Raw genomic sequence first — 27,495 nt, forward strand, 5'->3', positions numbered from 1 at the left:
AAAATGCATTGTATGCTCTTAATATATCTCAGTAACTGCAGCTGTAAAGAAAGAATAGAAAAAAAGAACTTAGGGTTATATATCTATAGAAATCAGTCACAAAGGAATGCTGAACTAACAGACCGCAATAACACTTGGTAGAACACTCAAGTTAGGGTTGGAAGAAGGAACAAACAAGGCCAACTCACCAGTCTAAAGTGTTAACTGGGAAAAAGGTAATTTCCACAGGGGAAGATCGCGACCACTGACTCATGGTCCACCAACTCATGAAACCCATTGACTCAAAAGAAGGAAAAGACTGACCATGCAGAATAATTAGCATAAGAAGCAAGAGACTCATTCAACCAATAGAAGATAAAATATTAATTAATGAGAGAACTATGTAACTTGTTTAAGTACTGATGCCTTTGTTTGTTAAAATGTATCAATAATGTAAAGTTTTGATAATTGGGGAGCTAGTCTTTTTTGGGTTACCACCCAGCTCCCTACTTTGCACAAACTAGAATAAAGAAATAGAAATACCTCACCTTGATGTGTAAATTGGTGTTGCACACCAGGTAATGAGCCCATGTTTGAGATACACAAGAGGAAAACATCAAGAGCTGACCTTGAACTCTGAAGTTAGCTGTGTTGCCTTTCCTTTAGGTGGTCTGGGGTACTCTTTTAAACCTGTCTCAGTTTGTAACTATCTGACCACTATACTTTGCTGAAGAAAGTTCTTATGTTTCTCTGAAGGTGACATAAAGCTATAAATAGGCTTAATATAGCCCATCCTGTTAACCTCAGTGCTTACCATCAGTAGCCTTTTAATGAACTACAGCATTCATTAATTTCTCTCAACTGGTTGTCAGATCTTTGCTTCTGTCTGGACAGAGCATGGCAGGGCTTATAAGATCCTGTCTTGAGCTATGAACTCAACCAAGGGAGTTTAAAAATATACAAGGCTCCAACAATATCTGCCCTCCAGATTATTAGAAGAGACTTTGGTTCTTTCAGCACCTTAAGAGAGAGCACAAAGGAGAAAAAGCTACACACATTTTCTCAGGGGATACTTCTACTGGTAAACTTTGGAAAAAATAAGAGTACTTGTTTAAAGGGTAACTGTAGTGGGGTGACCCTGGCCAGATGCCAGGTACCCACTAAAGCCACTCTCTCACTCTCCCTCTGCAACTGGACAGAGGAGAGAGAAAAAAACCAGCAAAGGATTCATGAGTTGAGATAACAGCTGGGAGAGGTCACTTACTGATTACCTTCACAGGCAAAACAGACTCAAAGTGGGGATAGTACTTAAATTTATTACTAACAGGGTAAGAGCCAAAGAGTGAGAAATAAAAATCTTTAAAACACCTTCCCTCCACCTCTCCTTCCTTCCATGTTCTCCCTCCTTCCCCCCAGCGGTGCAGGGGGATGGGGAATGGGGGTTACAGTCAGTTGTTGTTTCTGCCACTGCTCAGAGAGAGGAGTCCTTCCCCTGCTCCTGTGGGGTCCCTCCCAGAGGACATAGTCCTTCACAGACCTCTCCGGCATGAGTCTGTCCCACAGGCAACAGTTCTTCCCAAACTGCTGTCCCATTGGTCACTTCTCCATGGGGTGCAGTCCTTCATGAATGAGTTGTACCAGTGTGGGTCCCCCACAGGGGCCACAAGTCCTACTCGGGAAAAACCTGCTCCAGCATGGGCTTCCCTCTGCATGGGTTGCAGGTCTTCGGCAGGACCCTACTCCATCTTGGACCTCCTACGGGGTCACAGCCTCCTTTATGCATCCATCTGCTCCAGCATGGGCTTCTCCATGGGCTGCAGGTGGGTCTCTGCACCCCGATGGTCCTCCATGGGCTGCAGAGGGACAGCCTGCTCCAACATTGTCTTCACCACAGGCTGCAGGGGCCTCAGCTCTGGCACCTGGAGCACCTCCTCCCCCTCCTTCTGCACTGACCTTGGTGTCTACTTTGTTGTTCCCATGTTCTCACTCTGCTCTTCCCTGGCTGGAATTCTTTCTGCGCAACAAACTTCTGTTCTTAAATATGTTATCACAGATGCATTACTATCACTCTTGACTGGTTTGGTCTTGGCCAGTAGCCGGAAGTCTGTCCTGGAGCCATCTGGCATTGGCTCCACGGGACAGGGGAAGCTTCTAGCAGCTTCTAACAGAAGCCACCCCTGTAACCCCCCTGCTACCAAAACCCAGCCACAGAAACCCACTACAGTAACATACAACCAAAACAAAGTATCCCAGAAAGGGTTGACTTAGCACATGCTAACACATACAACATAGCAAAAACCCACCCATTCGGTATCCAGTTACCCAAACTATTAAGAAAGGAGATTAGAAGAAGAAGAAAAGAAAGAGAGATAAAAGGAGAAATATATCTACCATTCCTAGATCCAGAGTAGGTCCAACTACAGGAGTCTAGAAAATGGTAGGTTTGAACATGTGGTGATCACATGTCTTTGGTTTTATCTGCTCTGGCCCCCTGTGGCCACCCCACCTGTGGTGGGACTTCTGACCCACTGGCCACTCTGCGGTTCCCACTGTGTTAACCAATCTGAGGTTGGGGCAAGGGCTCTGGGGGGTGGTATGCTCCCGGGTTGCCTTTGACTGACAGTTGTTCCGGGGCTGCACCAGGAGTCTCACAGGGGTTGGCATGTGGGACAAGGCATTACTTCACCACTGTGAGATTCGATCTGTCCCTTCCCCCCCACACACACACACTTGAGTTTGTCCAAACCAATCATTAATATAATAATCCAGTGTCTCACAGGGCTATGCAGGAGGAGAATGTCCCCAAGCCACCTTTGCTCCCTTGTCCCTGGGAGCTGTGGGAGTTGGTGGAGGATTAACATGAGGGTTTGGTGCACTCTGACCAACACAGTGGCAGCAGGTTCAAGTACCATTCCTGGTACCCCTTCATTATCCTCAGTGTCAGCAGACTCATCAGGACTTAGGTTTCATTTTTCTCCTGGCAAAAGGAATGACTGTGAGTAGATCTTCTTGTTAGAGTGCTCAATCACTTTTGTCCAAGTTCCTCTACCTTAATTTTAAGGCAACAATGCCTTTACACCCTCTGTAACCCTCACTTTCACATTCAGTATGCATTTCCTTGTATAGTGCTAATTCCTCGAGATGACTTGCAAACTTAACTATTTCATAGAATCATAGAATCATCAATGTTGGAAGAGACCTTTAAGATCATCAAGTCCAACCACCAACCCAGTACTACCACTGTAACCCCTAAATCCCTAAACCATATCACCCAGTGCTAGATCCAGATGCCTCAAACACCTCCAGGGATGGTGACTCCACCACCTCCCTGGGCAACCTACTCCAATGCCTGACCACCCTAACAGTGAAATTTCTTTTCTAATATCTAATCTGAATCTCCCCTGTCTCATCTTAAGGCCATTTCCTCTAGTCCTCTCACTGCAGGGACGGTAGAAAAGACTGACCCCCATCTCACTACAACCTCCTTTCAGGTAGTTGTAGAGAACAATGAAGTCCCCCCGAGCCTCCTCTTCTCAAGACTAAACAAACCCAACTCCCTCAGCCGTTCCTTATAAGATGTTTTTCTTTTTAAGACACCTTTCATGAGCCTTGTTGCCCTTCACTGAACGTACTCCAGCACCTCAACATCCTTCCTAAACTGAGGGGCCCAGAACTGGACACAGTACTAAGGTGCAGCCTCACCAATGCCGAGTACAGGGGAACAATCACTTCCCTAGTCCTGCTGGCTACACTATTCTTGATACAGGTCAGGATGGCATTGGCCTTCTTGGTCACCTGGATACACTGCTGGCTTGTATTGAGCCAGCTGTTGACCAGCACCACCAAGTCCCCTTCTGCCAAACAGTTCTCAAGGTTCTCCTCCCCAAACCTGTAGCACTTCATGGAGTTGCTGTGACTCAAGTGCAGGACCTGGTTTTATTGAACCTCATGTAGTTGTCCTTAGCCCATTGACTGAGCCCATTGATCAATTTGTAGAGTGGTTTCTCCCTCTCTTACATGGGTCTTGCACTGGACAAATTATCTTCTGGGCAGCCAAAGCTCACAGTGCAATATTACCAAGGTAATAGTCTTCTGAAAAACAAAAACCCTGAATGCAAATAGAAAGCAAAATGTGTCTTTGAAATGTTTTTTTCTTTAAATTTATTCAGTGCTTAGCTTGGAGGAAACCTACTTTTTCACTTTTATAAAACTCACAAACATTTTACAGAAGTGGAATGTGAATTTTTTCTTTTTATTTGAAAAAAGAGCTAAAAGTCTTTCATTTTTTTGTGTTCCCTTTACAATGTTGATGGGCACCGCTAGTCTGAAAAACTTGACACGTGAGTAAACTCTCAGTCTGGTTTACTTGCTCCAGAGTTGGCAAGGCAGATGCTAGCAACTCTTCCCAGGGTCACAGCAGAGTTGAGTCCAGTCAGGAGTGCTCAATAGTCCTGGGGCAAAAATCAAGACTCTGACTCTATCCGTTGAGATGAACTAGAGAAAGAAGGCCAAAGTTCAAGTGAATTTGTAAAAATTTTCATAGAAATTCAGAACTGCAACTATCTTGTGCAGAAGGTATCTACTGCAGGTCTTGTTGGGTAATGCCAGTGGCATCAAACCTCTATGTCATAAGGGGTAAATTTAAAAGGAGTTACATGTCTGTATGATATTGCTGTCACTGTCTTGATATCTTTTCAGTAGTTTTATTATTTATTTTAGAAATTACTCTGGGCAGGAGTCCATCTTGGTGCAAGAGTGCACACTGTGTGTTGGGAGTAGGAAGAGGTTTTAATGTAAGGTTCATCTGCACAGATGTTGTGAAATGTTTTGTTCAACTTAAGTAAAAGTTCTCCACTTCCTGCCTTTAAAATCCAAGTCATGACATCTGTGAAAAAATAACTTGGGGTTTTTTTGTTACTTTTTTAACTATAATTCTTGTACATAGCACACTGGTTGTTGAAAAGTCAGTTGAGTTGCCCTAAATGAAAAACTGTGGATTTTACCTGTGGAAATACATTGTCTCAGTTTGAAGAGACTGGAATGTTTGTTAAAGAGGATGAGTTATGAGACAGACCAAACTCCTCTCTCTCAGCAATTGTAAATTCAAAAATTAAGAGGTTTTAATCAAGAAAGTGTGGAAGAAACCCTTTATTAAAAGATATATGTATATTGGCAAGAACAGTAACAGAATGTAAAAACAGCTAAACAGTAGTCCTGTACCCAGAAGTTCCCTTCAAACAAAAGAAAACAAAGTCTGACTACTTCTCTGTCTTCTAGCGCAGTTCTAATCACGGTTGGCAGGGGGCACTGTTGGATCACTGGAGATGTAGAACCTGCAGTTCTCTGTCGTGGCCTGCAGGGGGCGTTGTTGGGTTCTGGAGGTGTAGAACCTGCAGTACTCTGTCGTGGCCTGCAGGGACCACTGTTGGATCACTGGAGGTACAGAACCTGCAGTACTCCGTTGTGGTCTGCAGGGGGGGTTGTTGGATCAGTGGAGGTCACCACGTGGGGAGAGGGGTCTGGGGGGGTGGTCTCGGAAGAAGCCGAAAAGAAGATGGGGGACCCTTCCCCCAATGGAAGGAAGGGGAAAGGAAAGCAGTTCACCCCCAACAGGACTCACTGTTGTTCTCAGTTGATGACGCCCCAAAAACTCCTCCTTTTCTTCCAACGAGCACAGAGACTCTCCAATGAAAACGCAACCGGTCTGGGTTGGAGACAAAAGACAACTCGCAGGCAAGTTGAGGTCAGCAGTCAGGGTTGACCAGGATGGGAAAACAGAGAGATAGGCTTCCAGGTCTTCTCTCCAAATGCACCGAACGCAGACCCTGTCTCTGTCCCCGAAAGAAAACCAAACAGTCTGACTCTCTCCCCTCCGAGTAGAGCCACCTACCCCCTCCCAAAACTCCTCCCCTCTCCCCCCAACCTCTGATGGGCCATCAGCAAGGAATGCGGCCTGGCTAGCTAGTTATTTTGTAAGGCTAATTAACTCCCTTCCCCCTTTCCATTCAAACTCATCTTTCCTACAGTGGGGGGACAGGGGAAAGAATAATTCTCCTGAATTTCTAACCTATAACATACATGAAAAGGTCTTATGATGCAAGTACATTTCTAAATTGTTTCTGAATGTTATTACTAAAAGTACATTTCTTCTCTATATTCGTACATGTTTCTATACTAAATAACATTTCTGAATGTTACTACTGTCTTCAATATAGGGTTCGTTCTTTTACTAAGTTTCCTGTGTGTGTTAATAGGTGGTCTACAGAGCGTTCCTATACTAAATGGGTCTAAACCACAAATAAACTCTAGTAGATAAATGCAGAATTAAAAAGAAAGAACAAAGTTTTAACTGGACAACATTAAGTCTGGAAATGCAGAGGCTGAGGCTTCAACAGCAATATTAACTTAGTTGCAGTACTCATCCTGTAAGCTTTTTTATGGCATTGTCCTGGTTCCGACCAAGACAGGGTTAATTTTTGCAGTAGTCAGGAGGGGGTACGGCTAGGACCCAGAGGTTATTCTATACCACCTCACATCATTGCCAGGAGCAGAGGGAAGCGAGTGTCTTACAAGGAGAAGGGGTCCATAACATGGTGGAGGGAGTGGTCAGGTATTGTTGGGTTTGTGTGAATCATTCACCTCTTTCTTGTACCATCTGTCATTAGTATTGTTGCTGTTACTGTTCATTTTCTTGTCTGATTGCTGTTTCCAGTGAAGTGTTCTTATTTCAACCCATGATCTTTACCTTTTGTGCCTCCAATTCTTCTCTCCAGCCCACTGATGGGGGAGGGGGAGGGGTGACCAAGTGAGTGGCACATGGGTTTCAGTGAGAATACTAAACTTGGGAATACCATTGTTTTAGGGAGGGGTTCGAACATACTGAAGTCTGAAAACCATGACACCATTGCAAGTTCAATAAAACAGATATTTATTACAAAGAAGTGGCTGAAATACACGGGCACCCGGGAGAAAGAGAAAACCAAAGAGGAAATATGACACCCTACTCACTTAGGTGCCATTTATGGGATGATCTTACCCACTCCAGATACTATAAAATCCTCTGCAGCAACTGCGTTTTCCAGAGGGTTAGCAGGTTCCCACTTCAGCAGGTGTCCCTGTTAAAGGCAACTTCATCCTTCGTGTAGAGCAAGCCAACAACACATGGAAAACTTGTCTGTTTTTATACAATCCATTGAGCACCTCTACCCGGGGATGGTGTGGCCAGTACCACCCCACCAGAGATTCCCAATCCCACCCTCTTGGTTATGTAAGTTCATCCCTTCAACGCACGCGTGAGAACTTTGGAAATCCCCTAACGCACATGCAGTATGCTTTGGGGGGCTTTCTCTAATTGAGTTGGGGGTCGAACCTTCCTTCCCTCTGTTGCCGTGGGATTTAGGTGCTGAAAAAATCTCCGGAGCAGTTAATTAGGGGTGAGATAAGAAAGGGTTTATTTGCCAAGGCTAAGATGTTACAAGACGCACGCGCATACTTGCCCCTGTGCCCGAGAGGTTACATTTTATAACATCATCCATCCAATCCCAGATGTGTCCACCCTGTGGCCTTTTCTCTGGTCCGCCCCGGGGTCCACCCCCTTAAAATGGGTCTGGGGTGTATTTCGGGACCCTCCATTCATCCCATCTTCATCATCATCAGAGCACAAAGGGTACATAGTTACCTAATTCTTGACTTCATTCTGTGGTTTAGGCCCAGATATGCTGTTCTGTCAACTGTCTAGGCCTTGCCTTGACAAAAGACTAAACATTTCTATTGGATTCAGGAGTAGGGCTGATATAGGGAGCATAGAATGGGGTAAGAGGGTTAAGGAATGTGTAAACAAGGGTGCTACAGGGAAAGGGAAAGGGACAAGGGACAAAGAAGGGAAGGTTTCTGCTTTTCAAACCTACTTATAAAACTTACAAGTCTTACCAATATTAGAAAAATAAAAAAACTATTAGGGGCTTAAGGCATCACCTCCTCTTCGATTTCTCCTTCAAATGCCCTCAGCAGACAATGAACCAATAGTAGAACACCAATTAAAATGGTTTATACAGAAGTTCTCCCTCCAAGGATGAATTTACTGTTTTATCAGTGAACTTGACAGGGAGAATATAAACTACTACAGGTGGTTGGGGTCAAACACAGACCAAAAAATATCAACATTCCCTCTACAACCATTTTCAGAATCACAGAAAATGCCGAGTTGGAAGGGACCCAGAAGGATCAGCGAGTCCAACTCCTGGTCCTGCACAGGACCATGCTCAAGAGTCACACCATGTGCTTGAAAGTATCATCCAAATGCTTCTTGAACTCTGTCAGGTTTGGTGCTGTGACCACTTCCGTAGGGAACCTGTCCCAGTACTAAAGCACTCTCTAGGTGAAGAACCTTTTTCTAATATATAACCTAAACCTCCCCTGACACAACTTCAGGTCATTCCCTTGGGTCCTGTTGGGTGTCTACCCTTCCTCTTCCCCTCATGAGGAAGTTGTAGACTGCAATGAGGTCTCCCCTCAGTCTCCTGTTCCCCAGGTTGAAGAGACCAAGTGACCTCAACCACTCCTCATATGGCTTCTGATGTCTTAAGGTCCTTTTAGGTTTTTTAATTTTTCTAATTTTTATTAGTTTTATAAGTAGTTATATAACAGAAGTAGATTTAGAAGCAGCAGTATTTCATTCCTTTACCCTTAACACAGAAACTACATAGATTACCAACCCTCTAACCCCATTCTATGCTCCCCGTATCAATTCTACCCCTGGATTCCATTAGAACATGTTTAGTCTCACTCTAAGATAGGTCTTTTCTGTTTGGAGAATGTTTGTATCTTGGTCTAAACTGCAGAGTACGGTCAAACTCTGGCTAACTATGTTCCCCCTGTACCCCGAAGAAGATGAAGATTGATGAAGAGAGGGTCCCGAAAAGACCCCCACCTCAATTCCCCAGGGGCGGGCCGGGGGTGGATCAAGGCAAAAGCCACAGGGTGAGAAAATCTCGGATTGGACAGGCAGTATTATAAATTGTAACATCTGAGACACAGGGGCACGCACGTGTCTTGTTACCTAATTAAATCCTTTTCTTATCTCATCCCCAATTAAATTGCTTTGGACTTTTTTTTCCTCAGCTCCTTTAGGCGTCACTTCCCCTCAAGACCCTTCACCATCTTCATTGCTCTCCTTTGGACACTCTCTAATAGCTTAATATCTTTCTTATATTATGGTGACCAAAATGGCACACAATATTCAAGGTAAGGCTGCACCAGTGCAGAGTAGAGAGAGACAATCACCTCCCTCTCCAGGCTGGCGATGCTTTGCCTGATGCACCCCAGGACACGGTTGGTCCTCGTGGCTGCCAGGGCACACTGCTGACTCATATTCAACTTGCTGTTGACCAGGACCCCTAGGTCATTTCCACGGCACTGCTTTCCAGCATCTCATTCCCCAGTCTGTATGTACATCCCAGGTTGCTCCATCCCAGGTGCAGAATCCGGAACTTTCCCTTGTTGCACTTCATATGGTTGTTGATTGCCCAGTCCTCTAAGTTGTGATACCTAAAAGCAGCAGAAACAAACTTCTTAACACCAATTTGTAGATGTTAAAAAGGGCGTTCTTCTTTATTCAGCATGCTGGACGTTTGGAGGATTGTGGGAGGCGTGTCCAAGGCACAGGGTACGTGTTGGGGCAGAGGAGCCCCGGGGAGCATGCGTCGACATAGGTAACCTCATTGGACAAAGAAGTCACATGGTGTTAAAGGATAAAACCGCGCTGATTTTAAAATGAAGTCTCTTTGTTCACTTTTCCTTATTATATAAGGACATTTAAGTACCCTACATATGGTGCCCGAACAGGGACTTTTTAAACTTATATTAAATCAGTTTAGTATATCCTGGATCAGGTAAAACACTTGGTAATTCCGTTTATCGTCTCGATTGTGTGGAGACGGGAATTTTCACTGAAAAAACCAAGATGTCTATAAACCGTTGTCTCAATTGCGTATGAGAAATGGAAAGTTAGTTTAGGAGCTCCAAAATATTAAGAAAAGTGCACAGGAACGAGAAGAAGAACGAAGAAAAGAAAAAGTCGACAGATAGAAGCGGCCGGAGAGGGCGGACCGGACTCCGACTTATGCCGGAGCGGTGAGTCAAACTGAGAGGCAGTGGTACGTCGCACGCAGCAAGGACTTTTCCCTAACTGGTGCGACGCCCCGCAACTCGGAGACCCAGTCGGTGGAGCACCTTAAAACCGTCAGGGGAAACCCCGCTACCTACCACTTGCCGCGGCTTGGTCGTGTACTTAAAAAGCGGCTCCACTGCTGCCGCCTCTAACATCCTCAGCGGTCACCAAACCCCCCGAAACCTGCACGGTTTCTGCCTAGCAGAAACTACTGCAGCTCCCCATCCGCCCGTCGCCCCTGCCGGCTCTGCGACACGATTAAAAGCCACGCTGTAACCCCTCCGGGCCACATTCAAACCACCCGGAACCTACTAAAGTGCACCGGGTAGGGTAACTACCGTTCAATAGACTCACAAACTGGGTACAATAGAGAAGTATATGAAGTGATAGCTAAACATGCAATGCGGGCTATGAAGAAACTACCCACATCAGATAAAGATACCAATTTATCATTTACAAAAATAATACAGGACCCAACAGAACCATACACCCAATTCTTAGATCGGTTGCAATCTGCCCTAGATAGGCAGATTGAAAACGAGGAAACCAGAGAAATACTTAGCAGGCAACTGGCTTTTGAAAACACGAACCCTGACTGTAAAAGAGTTCTGCAGACCCTTCCCAAAAGGGAGTTGTAGCATTGCAGAACTGGTTTGTGCCTGTCAGGGGGTTGGTTCTATGGCACATCAGACTGATTTATTGGCAGTAGCACTGAGTGCCCAATTAAGAGTGCAGGAGGGAGTCAGACCCAGGAATGGTTGTTACATTTGTGGTGCCCCCGATCACTTTCAAAGGGATTATCCTAGGAAATCCCTAGCAGTGGCACCCCGCAAGCACCCAAAAGCAATTAGGGTGCCAAAAAACTGGAGGGGAGGGGCACTGTCGCACACCTTGACACACCAAACACATGCGACACAGGGGAGTAAACTGGCAATTTGTGCCCCCCCACCTCAGGCAACGCTTTGTGCCCCTCCACCCCAGTCAGCGTTGGGTTGGACTTATCCAACCGGGACACAGTCTTCACAACTTCCACAGAGGTAGTACTAATCCTGACTGGGCTTTGGGGTCCCCCTAGCCCAGGGGTACACGCACTACTGATTAGAAGGTCCTCCACTACCAGAATGGGTTTATTTGTGCTGCGTGGAGTGATAGACTCAGATTCTCATAGTGAGATTCTAATAATGGTCTGGACCCCTTCACCCCCCTGTTTCATTCCAAAGAGACAGAAAATCGCTCAACTAATCCTCTTCTACACTGCGTCACCTGCAGGGGAGGGGGAGAGGGAGCAGGGTTCAGGGGCCTTTGGTAGCACAGGACACCCACAAGTTTACTGGGCAGCAACCATCACAACCACACAGCCGCTCATGACGTGCCAAGTTAATGGGCACAGATTTACAGGCCTTGTGGACTTGGGAGCTGATGTTTCCATCATAAAGGACTCTGAATGGTCACTTGACTAGCCCACTGTTTGCCCAGCTGCAACCATTCAGGGGCTGGGAGGTACACAAAGACCCATACAGAGTGCCCAAGTACTCACTGTCTTGGGACCAGAGGGACAATTAGCAAAGGTAACTCCTTTTGTTGCTCCGATTCCTTGTTCACTGTGGGGGAGGGACGTACTCAGGCAGTTTGGCACTGTCATGCAAATTCCTCCTGCAAGCAGCCAGGTTTTTCAATAGGGGTCATTGGTCAGCCATCCCAAGCACCGATTAAGTTAGTCTGGAAAAGTAACCACCCGGTCTGGGTAGACCAATGGCCTATGAAAAGGGAACGGCTTGAGTATTTGAAAAGGCTTGTAAGAGAACAATTAGAAGCAGGACATATTGTGCCAACAAACAGTCCCTGGAATACTCCTGTGTTTTGCATCCCCAAAAAGAGTGGGAAATGGAGGATGCTACAGGACCTCAGGGCAGTAAACGCAGTCGTAGAATCAATGGGAACATTGCAACCGGGGTTGCCCTCACCTGCTATGCTCCCAGCAAATTGGTCGCTAATAATAATTGATTTAAAGGACTGTTTCTTTACCATCTTTCTACACCCCGAGGATGCGCCAAGGTTTAGCTTTTGCATCCCGACCTTGAACAATGCACAGCCCATGTAAAAGTATCACTGGGTTGTCCTTCCTCAGGGTCTGGATCCCTTTCCCCACCCACGACATGGGGCGACCCAGTTCTAGTTCCGTTCCTATCTGAGGAACCATTCCGACGTCTTGAAGGATGGGGAAAGGGAACTCCAGGGGTTTCTTCAGGGGTCTCTTCTGACCCTGAACCTGGAGGGGAGAGGGGCTCCCCCCTCTCCCCCCGCACGTGGCCCCATGGCCGGTACGGAGACAGGACACCGGGCGTGGAGAGGAGGCGAGAGAGAGTTTATTGTGGGGGTGTTACATTTATGGGGTTTAGGAGGATTCACAGAGTAACCATTAGAAGTCTCAAGGGGTTTACAGGAACACCCAATCACAGGAAGGGGTTAACAAAGGCCAATGGGAAACACCTCAGGACACCTTCCCAGGACATTCCTGAGATAACATTACCGTGGGGGTGTTGGGAAGAAGGGGCAATGACTCTGCAAAAAGGTAAAAACCATTTTAAAACCTGTTTAAACCACAGTTTTCCCATATAATTCAGGTTTAGTGCTACATCAGGGGATGAAAAATAGTCCTACAATATGTCATACAGTAGTGGCAAACTATTCACCCCATCAGAAAGGGTTTTCCTTCTGCAATAATCTACCACTACATAGATGACATTTTAATTAGCATGGCCACAGAACATGAACTGCAAATTGTTGTTACTGCTCTGACTGATGCTGTCCAAGAAGCAGGGTTGCAGGTTGCGCCAGAGGAAATCCAGCAATCGCAGCCCTGGACCTATCTTGGATGGAGGATTACACAGCAAGAAATTTCCCCACAGCCACTGCAGCTCGAGGTAAAAGACACTTTAACCTTACATGAGTTGCAAAAACTCCTGGGAGTCATTAATTGGTTAAGGCCTATTCTAGACTTAACCACAGAGGAGCTACATCCTCTCTTTGTGCTGCTAAAGGGGGACTCTGACCTAACGTCTAACAGGTCTCTGACAGGAGAGGCAAAACAGGTGTTAGACATTTGTGCCAAGGCAATAGAGAATAGGCAGGGCAACAGAAGAAATCCTGAACTGCAAATCTGCCTAGCCTTACTTCCCAGCAGGTACCAGCCATTTGCAGTCTTGTTTCAGTGGGATCAAACTGAGAAAGACCGGTTGCTAGTTCTAGAGTGGCTGTTTCTGCCCCACACACCACCTAAAACTGTATGGACCATTAATAAAATATTTGCTAAGCTTGTCATTAAAGGCAGAGGACTACTACAGGAACTGGACGGAAGGGATCCGGTTATCATCTACATTCCAGCCACGAGGGACAATTTAGATTGGATGCTGGCTGAGAACGCAGAATTCCAAGCTTCCTTGGCAAGTTTTGATGGTGACATTTCAGTCAATCTTCCTAAGCACAGATTGTGGGCAGAAATCGGTAATTTACCTTTAAAAACCATGACCAGATGCAGAAATGAACCAGTAAAAGGTCTCACAATCTTTACAGATGCATCTGGGAGAACACAAAAAACTGCGGTGACCTGGGTAAACCCTGATACAGGACAATGGGAACGAGAGGTACAGACCATGAACCAATGCTCTGTGCAGGTTCTGGAACTGGTTGCCATTCATATTGCCTTGGGGAAATTTTCTGAGCAACCTGTTAATATTGTTACTGATTCTTGTTATGCTGCAGGGTTAGTCTCACGTCTGGAATGTTCGTTTCTTCGAGATGTCTCTAATCCTCATCTGTTATTTGAAATGCGTTCTATTTGAGTTCTTGTCAATCACAGAAAGTTTGATTTCTACATAATGCACACCAGATCTCACACTGACATGCCAGGGCCAATAGTTGAAGGGAACCGTGAGGCTGACAAAGCAGCAATGTTTAACACAATACCCAGGGTCCTAAAGCAAGCAAAATTGTCCCATTCATTTTTTCATCAGAATGCACGCTCTCTAAAGAGACAATTCAAAACAACAATCAATCAGGCTCGAGATATCATATTGACTTGTCCAGATTGTCAGAAAATCACACCCATGCCATCTCAGGAAGGCGTTAACCCCAGAGAGTTAATAGCAAATGAGATCTGGCAAACAGATGTCACACACATCTCCGAATTTGGCACATTAAAATATGTACATGTAACTGTAGACACACATTAACAATACATAACTGCTACAGCACACACAGGTGAGAAAGCCAAGGATGTAATGAGACACTGGCTAAGTTGTTTTGCTACCCTTGGTACCCCAAAACAAATAAAGACTGATAACGGACCAGCGTACGTCGCAGAAAAGGTAAGAAATTTCCTATCAGAGTGGGGAATTTCACATGTCACAGGAATCCCACACTCACCTACCGGACAGGCAATTGTAGAAAGAGCACATGGCATACTGAAGGAAATGTTAGCTAAACAAAAAAAGGGGGAGAATCTGTATAGTCCGCAAGAACGTTTGTGGAAAGCCACATATGTTATCAATTTTTTGAATTGTGACAGTGCTGAAAGAAGCAGGTACGAAAAGCAGCACAAATCTCAGGTGTTTGCCTCTCCCAAACTACTAGTCATGGTAAAGGATTTGATTTCAGGGCAATGGACAGGATCCCTAGATCTTATGACTTGGGGGAGAGGTTACGCCTGCATGGCTACAGGAAAAGAACTTAATTGGATTCCTTCCAGGTGTGTAAAACCCTGTTTAGGTACACAATCACAGCAGCAGGAACCAGAGTAATTCAGAAGTTTAAAAAGAGTTATGTTTATGTTTCAGGTTTACATTAAGGAATTACCAATGTGGTAAAAAGCAGTCTGTAAAGTATCTGTGCGTGTGTGTGAGTGAATGACAGCCGTCAATGAATGAGCGAGTGAATGAATAAAAGAGTTGTTTGACTGGACAAATATTAAAACACAAAACACATCACAAAACCAGAATTTAGTTTTGCTGAGTTTAGCCTGTTTTCTTAAATAAAGTTGAAATCCCCAGTTATTTAAAAACCCTCAGGTTAATAAAAGTTATAGTTTTATACACGATTGGGCTAAGGCCCCTAAGTTAATAAAGTTATTTCTCCAAGTTGCACTACCCTATAGGAATATAAGAAAGTTTTTAAAAGTTTACAGTAGAAGTATAAGAGGTCAAGCAAGCGATGTGTTGGGTCATTGGCAACTTTGGTGGTTTACAGTGTACTGTTCTGATTGTTTGCACTGTTGTTTTGCACTGTTTTCATGACTTCTTTAGATAATTAAGAGAGGGGTGATGTGGGAGGCATGTCCAAGGCACAGGGTACGTGCCGGGGCAGAGGAGCCCAGGGGAGCATGCGCCGACATAGGTAACCTCACTGGACAAAGAAGTCACATGGTGTTAAAGGATAAAACCACGCCGATTTTAAAATAAAGTCTCTTTGTTCACCATCACACAAGGAGGTGTTTTTCCTTATTATATAAAGACATTTGCGTACCCTACAGAGGATAGCTCCTCTAATCAAACGTGCCAAATTACAGATGGACAGGGCTTTTTATTACACATACTGTTTGCATATTAATTAGGTAATCTTGCTTACTTAATACATATTCATTGTTTTGCTTTATGTAGTCACTCCCCTATTGGAAGTCCTTCTTTGGTCCTTCTGGGTCTTCTTTGTCATCTTGACCTCAGTTCTTGAGCAGGCACAGAGTCATTGTGTTTCACCACCAAAAACTGTTACATTTGTTCTTTATTTTAACATTTTGGGTACACAGAGCTTGGTTTATGTCCTGTTTGTTTGAGTACATCCCTTATCTAATTCTCGAGGACTTCTCTAAGGTTATATTGCTCCTTATTTGGGTATTGTGGGATACTGTGAATAAAGTTTCTATTTCTCCTATCAGTTGAGGTCTCTGCATGGCCTCCGTGCCTTCGAGGGAGTCAACAGCTCCTCACAGTTTTGTGTCATCTGCAAACTTGCTTAGTATTCCTTCCAGTCCTGCTTCCAAGTCATTTATGAAGACGAAGAGCACAAGGTCTAAGATGGAGCCCTGCGGAACCCCACTAGTGACAGGTCTCCAGTCTGATGTTACCCCATTCACTATTACCCTCTGTACTCGACCCATGAGCCAGTTGTTCACCCACCACATGATGTGTTTATCCAGATGTGTGCTGGACATTTTGTCCAGAAGGATCCTGTGATATACAGTATTGAAAGCTTTACTGAAATCCAAAAAGATTACATCAACTGACTTCCCTTGATCAACTGGGTGGGTTACCTTGTGATAAAAGGAAATCAGGTTTGATAAGCAGGACTTTCCTCTTATGAAGTCATGCTGGTTGTGACCAATGACTGTGTTGTCGTTCATGTGTTTTTCAATACCTTCCAGAATAATCTTCTCCATAACTTTACCAGGCACTGAAGTGAGACTGACAGGTCTCTAGTTTCCAGGGTCCTCCTTCTTGCCCTTCTTGAAAATCGGGGCATTTGCCAGCTTCCAGTCAGCTGGGACCTCTCTGGAGGTCTTGGGAAAGACCACTCAAAAATCATTGAGAGAGGTTGTGTGATGACATCAGCCAGTTCTTTGAGGATTCTGGAATGAATCCCATCAGGCCCCACATATTTGTAGAGATCCAGCTGAAGCAGCAGATCCTGCACAATTTCAGGGTTGACTGGGAATTGATCATTCTCGCAATCATGGTCCTTCAGCTCAGGGCACTGAGACCCCCTTGGTCCATCCTCCATGTTGAAGACAGAGGTAAAGAAAGCATTAAACACCTCTGCCTTGTCTCTGTCCCTGTTTGTGAGGTGACCATCCTCATCCTGTAACAGGTCGATGATATTTCTATACTGCCTATTGCCATTAATATATCTGAAAAAAAACCAAACCAAAAAACCAAAAACATATTACTTAGATTATTGGTATCATGACTTGGTATATTTACAAATAAATTATCTGAACACTTTTTAAGGCAAGGAGAGGGAACTGGAAATGACTGCAAACTGAGAAGGAAAAAATCAGATGCAATGATGGTTCACAAAACCACATCCACTTTCTCACTACAGGTGAGATGTGCAAAATTGGGTCATTTTTCAGAGACAGATCTGTACCCCAGTGCTGGTAACACTGTAAGCTGTAGGAGGTAATCACATATTCTATAAAGGTGGATGCTGGGAAATAGTGAGGGAAACAGTGATGAGATTCAGTATGGGAGAAACTCTGGAACAATTAAACCTTCAGACCAGATCCTACTTGTTTTCCCTTCTGTAAGATTACATTGTGTCAAAATGTAAAGGCAAACAGGAAATCAAACACTTAAAATTCAGAGCACTCATCAAAAGCCAGGTCTCTAACAGGTAATCAGAGGGATGCTCGTGAAGCCAATAAGCTCCTGACAGTTCCTTGACTTCCTTCTGCATTGCTACTTGCTCTTGCAGAGGGAGAGAACATTTACTTTATCCCTTAAAAGCACTTGTGCCAGTAAATTCAGTTCATGTGAAGTATCATGGGTTGTGCCAGTTATGATGTGGAAGTTAATGCATGATTAAAGATTAATCTCATTAGGCACACTTTTGATTTGGAGTTTTAGGAAAAATGGAAATAAAAAGGAATTAATATAGATACTGTAGCCTCATATACATATATTTCGTTGTCACACTGAAATTTCTGGAAAGTATTTTACAATCATTTTAACAAGCTACAACATTTGCAGAAATAAATGCAAAACTGAGACCTGCTCCTCAGATGTTTCTAAAATCTTGTAACTGATTGAAATTTTTGCTGAGGTCCAAGTCCCTAGTAAAAGATCTCAAGAGAGGAACAGTTTTCATGTACAGTCCCAACATTTGCTTCTTCTAGATCTTAGCACAAAGGTTTGTCTTACTCAATGGGAAGGTACATGAAGAAAAGAAAAAGACCGGGTTGGATTATATCTACTCTGGCCTCCAATCGGAGACACACTATCTGTAATGCTGCTGATGCCTTTGAGAAAGTACGTAGGATCACTCTTGAGGAGAAAAGACAATACAGAAAGAATCGTACCTTGCAGAATATACCTCCTAAGGAGTCTTTCTGCTGTGCCTTTTGCAACCAGACGTGTCTATCTTGTATTGGTCTTTTTAGCCACCAACGCGCTTGCAACAAACGTGGGTAGTGCCCTTCCCAAATCTTTGTTCACGAAGCCTAGTCATGATTTGAAAAAAAACTCTTTTTATTGTCCCCCCAAATTCTGGCAGCTTCAACTCCAGTTGAGCTTTGGCTGCACGAATTTTGTCCCTACAGTATCAAGCAGAATCTCTGTATTCTTCCCATGTCACCTGACCTTGCTTCCAATGGGCATACACCTTCCTTTTTTGCCTTATTTCCAAGAGAACATCCCTGCTCAGCCAAGTTGGCTTTCTGCCTCATCTACTTGACTTCCAACATTTTGGAATTGCCTGCTCCTGTGCCCTTAGGAGGTGATGTTTAAAAAGTGACCAGCACTGATGGACCCCAGTACCTGCAAAAACATTTTCCCAGGGGGCCTTACTTATTAATTCCTTGAGCAGTCTGAAGTCTGTTCTCTTCATGGCCAGAGTTGAGGTTTTGCTGGCACTTTTCCTCCTGTCAACAGAGATTTTAAATTTGATCGCTTCATGGTCACTGTGGCCAAGACGGTTGCCAATCTCCACATTGCTCATGAGATCCACTCAGTTGACAAGCAGCAGATCAAGGAGGACATTTTACCAAGTCGGTTCCCTTAGGACCTGTTCCATAAAGTTGTCATCCAGGTTTTTAAGGAATCTTCTGGCCTGGTTTGTACCAGCTGTGTGATGCTCCCAGTAAATTTCTGTCAAGTTGAAGTCCCCCATAAGGACAAGGACCGTTGACTTGGAAGTGTCCCTTAGTTCCTCAAAGAATAATTCATTGGTGTCATTGATGCCTAAAAGAAAATTCAGGGAGGAAAAAACTCTGAGGCAAATTAGTTTCGAAGGTGAGATAAGGATAGGATTTTAATTCGTACCTAGGCATAAAGTTACAAGATGCAAGTGTACCCCTCTGTTACAGATGTTACAATTTATAATACTGCCTGTCCAATTCAAAGTTCTCCCACCCTCTGACTTTTGCCCTGGTCCTGCCCCTTGGGAATCGGGGCTGGGGTCTCGGAGACCCCTTCTTCATCATTCTTCATCTTCTTCGGGGTACAGGGGGCACATAGTCACCCAGTCCTTGACTGTACTCTGCGGTTTAGGCCAAAGTACAAGTGTTCTCTAAATAGAATAGACCTATCTTAAAGACAGACTAAACATTTCTACTGGAATTCAGGGGATATTGATATGGGGAATTGGGGTAAGAGGGTTGTAGTTACTATGCTAAGGGTAAGGGAATAAGGGTTGCTACTTCTAAATCTACTTCTGCTATATAACTACTTATAAAACTTATAAAAGTTAGAAAAATCAAAAAACCAGATGGACCTCAAGACATCATCATCGTCCTGGCTAGGAGGTCTATAGTGGACTCCCATGATGACATCCGCATTATTTGTTTGCCCCTTGATTCTTACCCAGTGGTTCTCAACTGTGTCAGTGCCAACTGTGAGCTCCATACACCCTACCCCTTCTATTACATACAGTGCCACCCATCTACCTCTTCTGACCTATCTCTCCTGAACAGCCTGAAACCATCCAACAGGGCACTCCAGTCACAGGACTCATCCCACCAGGTTTCACTTATGCCAATGATGTCAAATCTCTGGGACCTGGTCAAAGCTTCGAGTTCCTCTTGTTTGTTCCTCATGCTGCGCGCATTAGTGTAGAAACATTTCAGGTGTGGTACATTGTAGCAACACCTCTTGAGACAGATTGAGGGATCCCAAGTTTGGGTACACCATCCCATTACTCATCACTGGTAAGCCTGGTTTTGTCCCTTTCCCCCTTCCAAGCTAGTTTAAAGCTCTATCAACAAATCCCACTAGTTCCTGTGCTAGAACTCTTTTTCACCTCTGAGATAGGTGCATCCAATCAGGTGTCAGTAGATCAGGTGTCAGTAGATCAGGTGTTGAGTAGTGTCTTGGTTTGAAACTCCCCAAAAAAACCAATTTTCAAGCCCCCCACAATTTGCTCCAATGTGAAAGAAGTTTTCAGACAGGCACAACTCAGTATGGGGGAATTAAATTAAAATTTACTACTAACACAATAAATACTATAAAACAATATATTTATACAACAATCCTAACTATCTCTCCTATGGTAAAACAATATATTTACATAGACCATCCTCCTTTCCCCCCATAAAGTCCAGAAGGAAAGAAGAAGTCGTCTTTTTCACTTTCAGGGCAGCACATTCTCTCATCTTAATCTTTGAGGCAGCAGTTTCGATTTGTCGTAGCTGGAAAATCTCTCTTTCTCTTCATTAAAATGCAGGGGTCTCTCTCACCCCCACTCAGCCCCTCGGTTCCAACAAAGGGTCTCATCCATGGGCTTCGAGGGAAACAACTCGTTGATTCACCATAGTCGACATTCACAGGGTACAGGGAGTTAAAGTTCAAAGTCTTTAATCCTCCACTCCGTGAAAGGTTTCCTGTCCCAGGGATCAAGCTCTTGGGAGACTTCTCTGGGGGTTTCCACCCCTCCTCCCCAGGGTCAAAGAGATTCTGGGGGTTTTAGTTCAGTTCTTACCCCAGAAAATGGTTCCAGTTGGCTTCTCCTGCTTCATTGCAGGTCTCTCTCTTCGCAGGACATCCCCGTGTCTCTCAGTCTGGCTCTGTGCCATGTTTGCTGCTTGCCAGCTATCTTCTCTTGCTCTCTGGAATTCTTTTTGGCCAGAAGCCAGTCTTGACTCATGGTCATAGCTCTCTGTTCAGTGCTGCCTCTGTCATCGCTTTTCCCCTCCCCACTGCGAGGTGGGAAGAAAATGCCACAGTCTGGGGACCTCCCCTATTTTTCAGGGTTCCCCTCGACCACCAGCCTCGGGGGGGGGCTCCACTCAGCTGCTGTGCCACTCCTAGCCCCCTGGTCAGGACCGGGGGGGGCAAAGGCCCCCGGTCCCACTCTCTAACACGTGGCGTCTCAAGTCATGGCTACCTCTCCTTCCAGCTACCCAATCCAAGTCTTCTTTTTCCAGTGGGGGTGAATATGTCATTTCCACAGAGGTGCTGATTGGCTCAACACCAAGAACACCACCCCTGGAGTTAGCCACTTTCCAACTCCAGGGGAAAGCCTTTTTTTTCAAACCATGACAAGTAGACCATCCCATGATCAAAAAACCCAAAATTTTTCCAGTTACACCAACCTTGGAGGCACTCATTGACCTGATGGATCTGCCTATTCCTATCATTATTCCTTGTTACTGGAAGAATAGAGGAAATTACTTCCTGTGCTCCTGATCCCTCTACCAATCATCCCAGGGCCCTGAAGTCTCTTGATTGGCCTTGGACTTCTCGTTGTTATTTCATCATTGCCAGTTTGAACAACTGTGACAACCAACGTGAGAACAAGAGAGAGGCCTGAGAAATGTCTAAGATGACCTTGTGTTGTTTTCTTTAGGTTGTGATTTACTGCCCAGAAACGAACTGAGCTATCCTGTTTGCATTCTTATCATATGTGAGAGTAGGGTTACTTGAAACTCCAAGATTTCTGTGTGTGGTGTGTCTGTGCTATAGGTTGACCTGAGAGAGTGACAGATGTGTGACTTGCAGCTGTGTTCTGTCTTAATTTGCTTAACCACTCCCAACTAAAAGTGAATGATGTAAAAACCCTGAATCATGGGGGAATAAACTGATTTCTGTCCATCAAGTCAGGAGTTCGTGTAATCCATTCCATCATAAACAACCAATAGGGGATAGTAATCAGAGGGCCTTACTAGTCTGGAGAGTTTTCTAGTAATGTCCCTTATCCGAGCCCCTGGGAGACAGCAGACTTCCCTGTGAGCTGGGTCCAGTCTGCATATCAGGCCTTCTGTTCCCCTTAGAAGGGAGTCTCATATTACAACTAACCTTCTTTTCCTCTTAACAGAGGAGGTCTTGATGTGGCATAGAGGTGGTGTTGTTTTAGGAGGTCCCACTACCCCAGAAGGACCTTCACCCACCTTATCAGTTGTCTGGCCTTCTAGTTCCAGAGCCTCATACCTGTTCTAGAAGGTGCCAGTCCTACCTGTCAAATTCTGAGGAGGAACCTTCCTCCTGGTACATGCAGTGAACAGTTTCCAGCATTCATCTTTAACAGACTCTTGAGTAACAGTCCTTTGAGTAATTATCCTGCAGAGTTCTGAGTCCACCTGCTTCTCTACTACAATGGAGGTTTGAGACTCCCAAGAGTCTTGGGACTGTAGCATCTCTGAAAATAATCAGTCTCTCTCTTGCTCATTTACTCGAATACTATGAAGCCTTTTCACTTCTTCCTGTAGCTCCTTCACCTGAAGACACAGCTCTTCAACCACAGCACATACCTAAACCTCGACAGGCATACACCCCATAATGTAAACAGGAATAAGCACATAGATTAATATATGCAGAGAGAGAGTTAAAAAGAGGTTTTTTCTGAATTTGACCCACTTGTCCATGTGGCTATTGTGTAGAGTTGAGGGAACCCTAGCACTGCCTTGTACCATGCTGGGCAGTGCATCCAGTACCAGCTCAGATGTACGTGATTGCTGATGGAGTGAAAATAGCAGTAGTGAATGAGTAATTCTGGTTTTGTTTCTGTCACAATAATATAATTGTAATGAATTGCATTTTGTTCCTTAAGTCTGTGAGTTGTACTATATATGATCCTTGTTTTGTTATTCTCACCTGGTGTGTCTGGCCCTGCTGAGGCTACTGGGGTTGTAACAAAGTGTCTTCATTTTGGTTAGTCTCAGCTTTCTACTGGTATTACCCATGTGTTACAGTAACAGTTCTGGCTAATGTAATAAATAAATGCAACAAACAAATGGGTGGCACTAGTCCAAAACACATAGTTATACCAGCTGATGTGTTGTCACTGCCATCAAGTGCAGGGGTGTGGGGAACTGGGAGTGATGGGCTTACCTTGACCCACAGCCTTGTCTTTCAGTCCACATTCACATGCTCATTAAAGGATTTAAACATCTATACGGTGAGTAGTCAAGTTCAGTGAATCACAGCTCCTGGATATCAAGGATGGAAAGGACCTGGTGGGTCACCTAGCCCACTGTTTTGCTTTCAAAAGGATCCTTGCTAATGAAAACATGACTGATGATTGCAAGATGTCTTGTTTGGGTGGTTTAATAAATTACCATCCTCTTTGTGAGAAGTGAAAGCGGCTACTAACGTGGCTTTAAATGTCTCAGATGTGGGGTGGTTATTTACTGCTTGCTGTGGTCTATTTTAATGCAAATGTTTGTGGTTATGTTGGCATTGATCATAGAGGCAGTGCACAGATATTTGATTTCTTGATTTAGGTTTATTACTTTGTCCTTCCTGCTCTATTTGTTCCACTATACACTATGTAATAGAAATTGCTTGATGTGTAATTGCCTGTCATTCAAGTGTCATTTTACAATATATATAAATTAACATTATACAATATATAAATTAAAATATTCTTCCTCAAATTAATATTGATTCTTGAAGATATTAGTATTTGTCTGGAGAACATTCCACTAAATAATTTGGTACTTTACACATTTATTTACTTTAAAATGTATTATAAATGAAAGAAAATGGCCTGTAGTTATAACTTGTTGAGAAATATGCCTAGGGCCAGTAGCTTGGTGTGCAAGATGCAAATTGTGCCCTGGGTGGGGGAAAATTGCTGGAGCCACAGACAATAAACCATGGATGGGCACTGACCCTTTGCCTAACAAAGGGCAAGGGGACCTGTGGCACCGGCTGGTCAAACAGGTGGCCAGATCACCCAGACATTCTGCAAGACTCAATGAACAAGAACCCAGACCACCATGGGACCACGAGGTATGTGCAAGGCCTGTGAAGAAGCAAGTGAAGAAGGGGTGCACAGACTGTAAGGGTATAAAAGCCCCAGGATTCCTTTGTTTAGGGGTCCCTCCCCCGAGGCACCCAGCTTGAGCTGTTATTGTGTTACTCCACCATGATTAAAATACTTAAAGGAACCAGATGTCTGAGGCTCTGCTATGGGCCTCCATTCCCCTCACAATTCAGGGTGCTGTTCTTCATGCTCTTCTGATCTTTCAGAACCGCTGCGCTGCTGTCTGGTGGTGGTCACACTTAAGTATGAGATGAAAGACTTTATACTGTCAGGGCTGGGTTCTTTTTCTTTTCCCCTTTAGCTGTTTTCAGACATTTTCTGGCTATGATATGGCACAGCAACCACTGACTCCTCCCCACTCTGGAGGGGAGACTGTGCAGTGCTGCCTGCCAGCACAGCTTACAGTGACAAATAAGCTTGTTGTGGAGTAATGGATAGGGTTAAAAGTTAAAGGAGAATAAGAATTACAGAAGGTTACACAGTTGCTGCCTCCTGGATGAAACATGGTCACGATGCCCCACAAAGGTTGCCCAAACACTGATAAGCACCTGCATGGCAAATGCACTGGAGAGGGGAGTGATGTAAAGGCACTGCAACCTCCCTCCACAAACATCCCTGCAGGAAGGGAACATGGTGACACTTTGACTCGTGCCAGATCTGTCTATCAAGAAAAAATAGATGCCAAGGACAACTACCCAATTTAGCACTTATGACTAAATACACTCAAACTCCACCTAAACCTAAAGAAATAGTATTAAAGGAAGTGGGAAATAGAAAAAAGTGGGAGGAAGATTTCTGCCAAAACTGCTGGATCAGCCGAAGGGCTGAACTTGTCTTCCCCCCTCCCCTGTCCAGAGATGCCTGTCGGGTGAGAAACTTATGCTATGCTCACTAATTACTGCTTTAAGGACTAGAGTTTGTGTTTTGCTCCATAATATATTAGTAGATTGTTTTATTTTAGAGTTTGCTTTATAGTATTATTAGATTGTTTTAAACGTGTTTTTGCAGACAGACCCTATCACCGATGACCACAAAGCTTATTAACTTGTCACAATTTGTATTAATAAAGAGTATTATTCTGTAAACTGTTGGAGTGAGTCCTTTATAAGGTGCTGACAGTTTGCTGGCAGCGAGATAACACATGGGAAGACCTGCTGATGGGTCTCCCTTACACTGTCACGGGGCAGTCTCCGAAAAAGGGCAATCAAATTACCCTGATCTTGTGAATCTGTTTGGTGAAGGGTTCTCGTGCAGAATACCTGACAGACTAGATCAGACTTGTATGGTTTCGTTTTTCCCTGGGTCACTAACAGACAAATAAATCACTGTGGGTTGAGAAAATCTCCCCTCTCTAAGGCTCGGGCATATCCCGCCCCCTCCCCCCTTTCATGTGACACTTGTTGTCCTGCCAGAAGCAGTCCTCAGATTATTAATGTCTGTGGCTAAAATCATTGGGAAAGGAGCAGGGGAACAGAACAGGGACTGATTTTCAAAGCTAGTCTTAAATTGTCTTCTCTGCCCCTTCCCATTCTCGCAGTGTATGCCATTTCTTATCTGTTTCCAAAATTTCTGCTTGTTAGTGATCTGGCCCTTCATTGCTTACCCTAGTATGAATTATATTGTCTTTTATATTTTTCTATTCATTTTAGCTTGGATTGGCTGCTTGTCTCAAACCTGGACTAGTAAAAATTGCAACCTGTTTTGTCATCAGTAATACTAAAATATGATGTTACTGCTATGATCCAAGAAGTCAAAGCACAAGCAAAGGTAAAACCCCAAAGATAAAACTGAATTATTGGTGATATTCTTAAGGGTTCGCATTCAGACAATTTCAAGATGTCCTCCAGTAGACCTGAGGTAGGTTAGAGTTGATGGTAGTTTTACTTCTGCTGGTTTTTGAAGGCCTTCTATAAAACCATAATACATTTGAGTGGCTTTTGTATAAGAAAGTGCATTTTTTTCCAGTGACAAAGCAGTTTTGAACCACAATAAATAGATCTATTTTAAGTGGAGAAGTATGTCTCCATTTGAGTCATTTTTACAGTTGAGAACTTCCTGGGTTTGCCAATGTTAAAGAAATTTTTGACACTAGGTTCTCTTTTCCATTAGAGAAGTTTATTGGCACAGATCAATTACGACAACTGGTAGGTCAAGTTGGGTACCTCAAAAGAGAGACTCCAAACAAAGAAATCCCTGAGCAATTATACCCTTTGTGGTGGGTTGACCTTGACTGGACACCAGATCCCCACCCAGCTGCTCTATCACTCCCCTTCCCAGTCGGACAGGGGAGAGAGTAAGACAGAAAACAACTCGTGGATTGAGATAAGGCAGTTTATTTAAAGCAAAAGCAAAGAGAAAGATAACATGGTTTATTCTCTACTTCCCATGAGCAGTGATGGTCGGCCACTTCCAAGAAGCAGGGCTTCAGCACATGTAATGGTTCCTCAGCAGGCAGCCATTGGAGGCAATGAATGCCCCCCTTCCTGCTCCTTGTCTTAGTTTTTATATCTGAGCTAATGTCATATGGTATGGAATATCCCTTTGGTCAGTTTGGGTCAACTGGCCTACTTGTGTCCCCTCCCAGGATCTTGCCCTCGATTGAGGAAGGAATCATAGAATCATAGAATCAGCAGGGTTGGAAAGGACCTCTGAGATCATCAAGCCCAACCCTTGATCCACCGCCGCCGTGGTTACTATACCATGGTACTAAGTGCCACATCCAGTCTCATCTTAAAAACTTCCAGGGACAGAGAATCCACCACTTCCCTAGGCAGTCCATGCCAATGCCTGATTACTCTCTCTGTAAAGAATTTCTTCCTAATATCCAACCTAAACCTCCCCTGGCACAGCTTAAGACCATGCCCTCTTGTCTTATTGATAGTTGTCTGGGAGAAGAGACCAACCCCCACCTGGCTACGACCTCCTGTCAGGGAGTTGTAGAGAGTGATGAGGTCTCCCCTGAGCCTCCTCTTCTCCAGGTTAAACAACCCCAGCTCCCTCAGTTGCTCCTCATAGGACTTGTTCTTGAGTCCCTTCACCAACCTCATTGCTCTTCTTTGGACCTGCTCCAGTACCTCAATATCCTTCCTGAACTGAGGGGCTCAGAACTGGACACAGTACTCCAGGTGTGGCCTTGCCAGTACTGAGTACAGGGGAAGAATCACTTCCCTGGTCCTGCTGGCCACACTGTTCCTGATACAGGCCAGGATGCCATTGGCCTTCTTGGTCACCTGGGCACACTGCTGGCTCATGTTCAGCTTCCTGTCAATCCAAACTCCCAGGTCCTTTTCTGCCTGGTTACTCTCCAGCCAATCTGTCCCCAGTCTGTAGCCCTGCAGGGGGTTGTTGTGACCAAAGTGCAGGACCCAGTACTTGGCCTT

At 44.5% G+C, this 27,495-nt stretch overlaps 1 long non-coding RNA gene across 1 annotated transcript; it reads left to right on the forward strand.

The window, feature by feature from the left end:
• The first annotated feature begins 3,187 nt into the window (after positions 1-3,187).
• On the forward strand, positions 3,188-26,934 carry LOC113960114. The gene is made up of 3 exons (XR_003531980.1): positions 3,188-3,253; positions 10,128-10,133; positions 26,924-26,934. It is a non-coding gene; the product is annotated as an uncharacterized LOC113960114 (long non-coding RNA).
• Positions 26,935-27,495: the final 561 nt, after the last annotated feature.

Source organism: Corapipo altera, unplaced genomic scaffold (assembly GCF_003945725.1).
Source record: "Corapipo altera isolate COAL_440 unplaced genomic scaffold, ASM394572v1 60811, whole genome shotgun sequence".
Lineage (NCBI taxonomy): Eukaryota > Metazoa > Chordata > Aves > Passeriformes > Pipridae > Corapipo > Corapipo altera.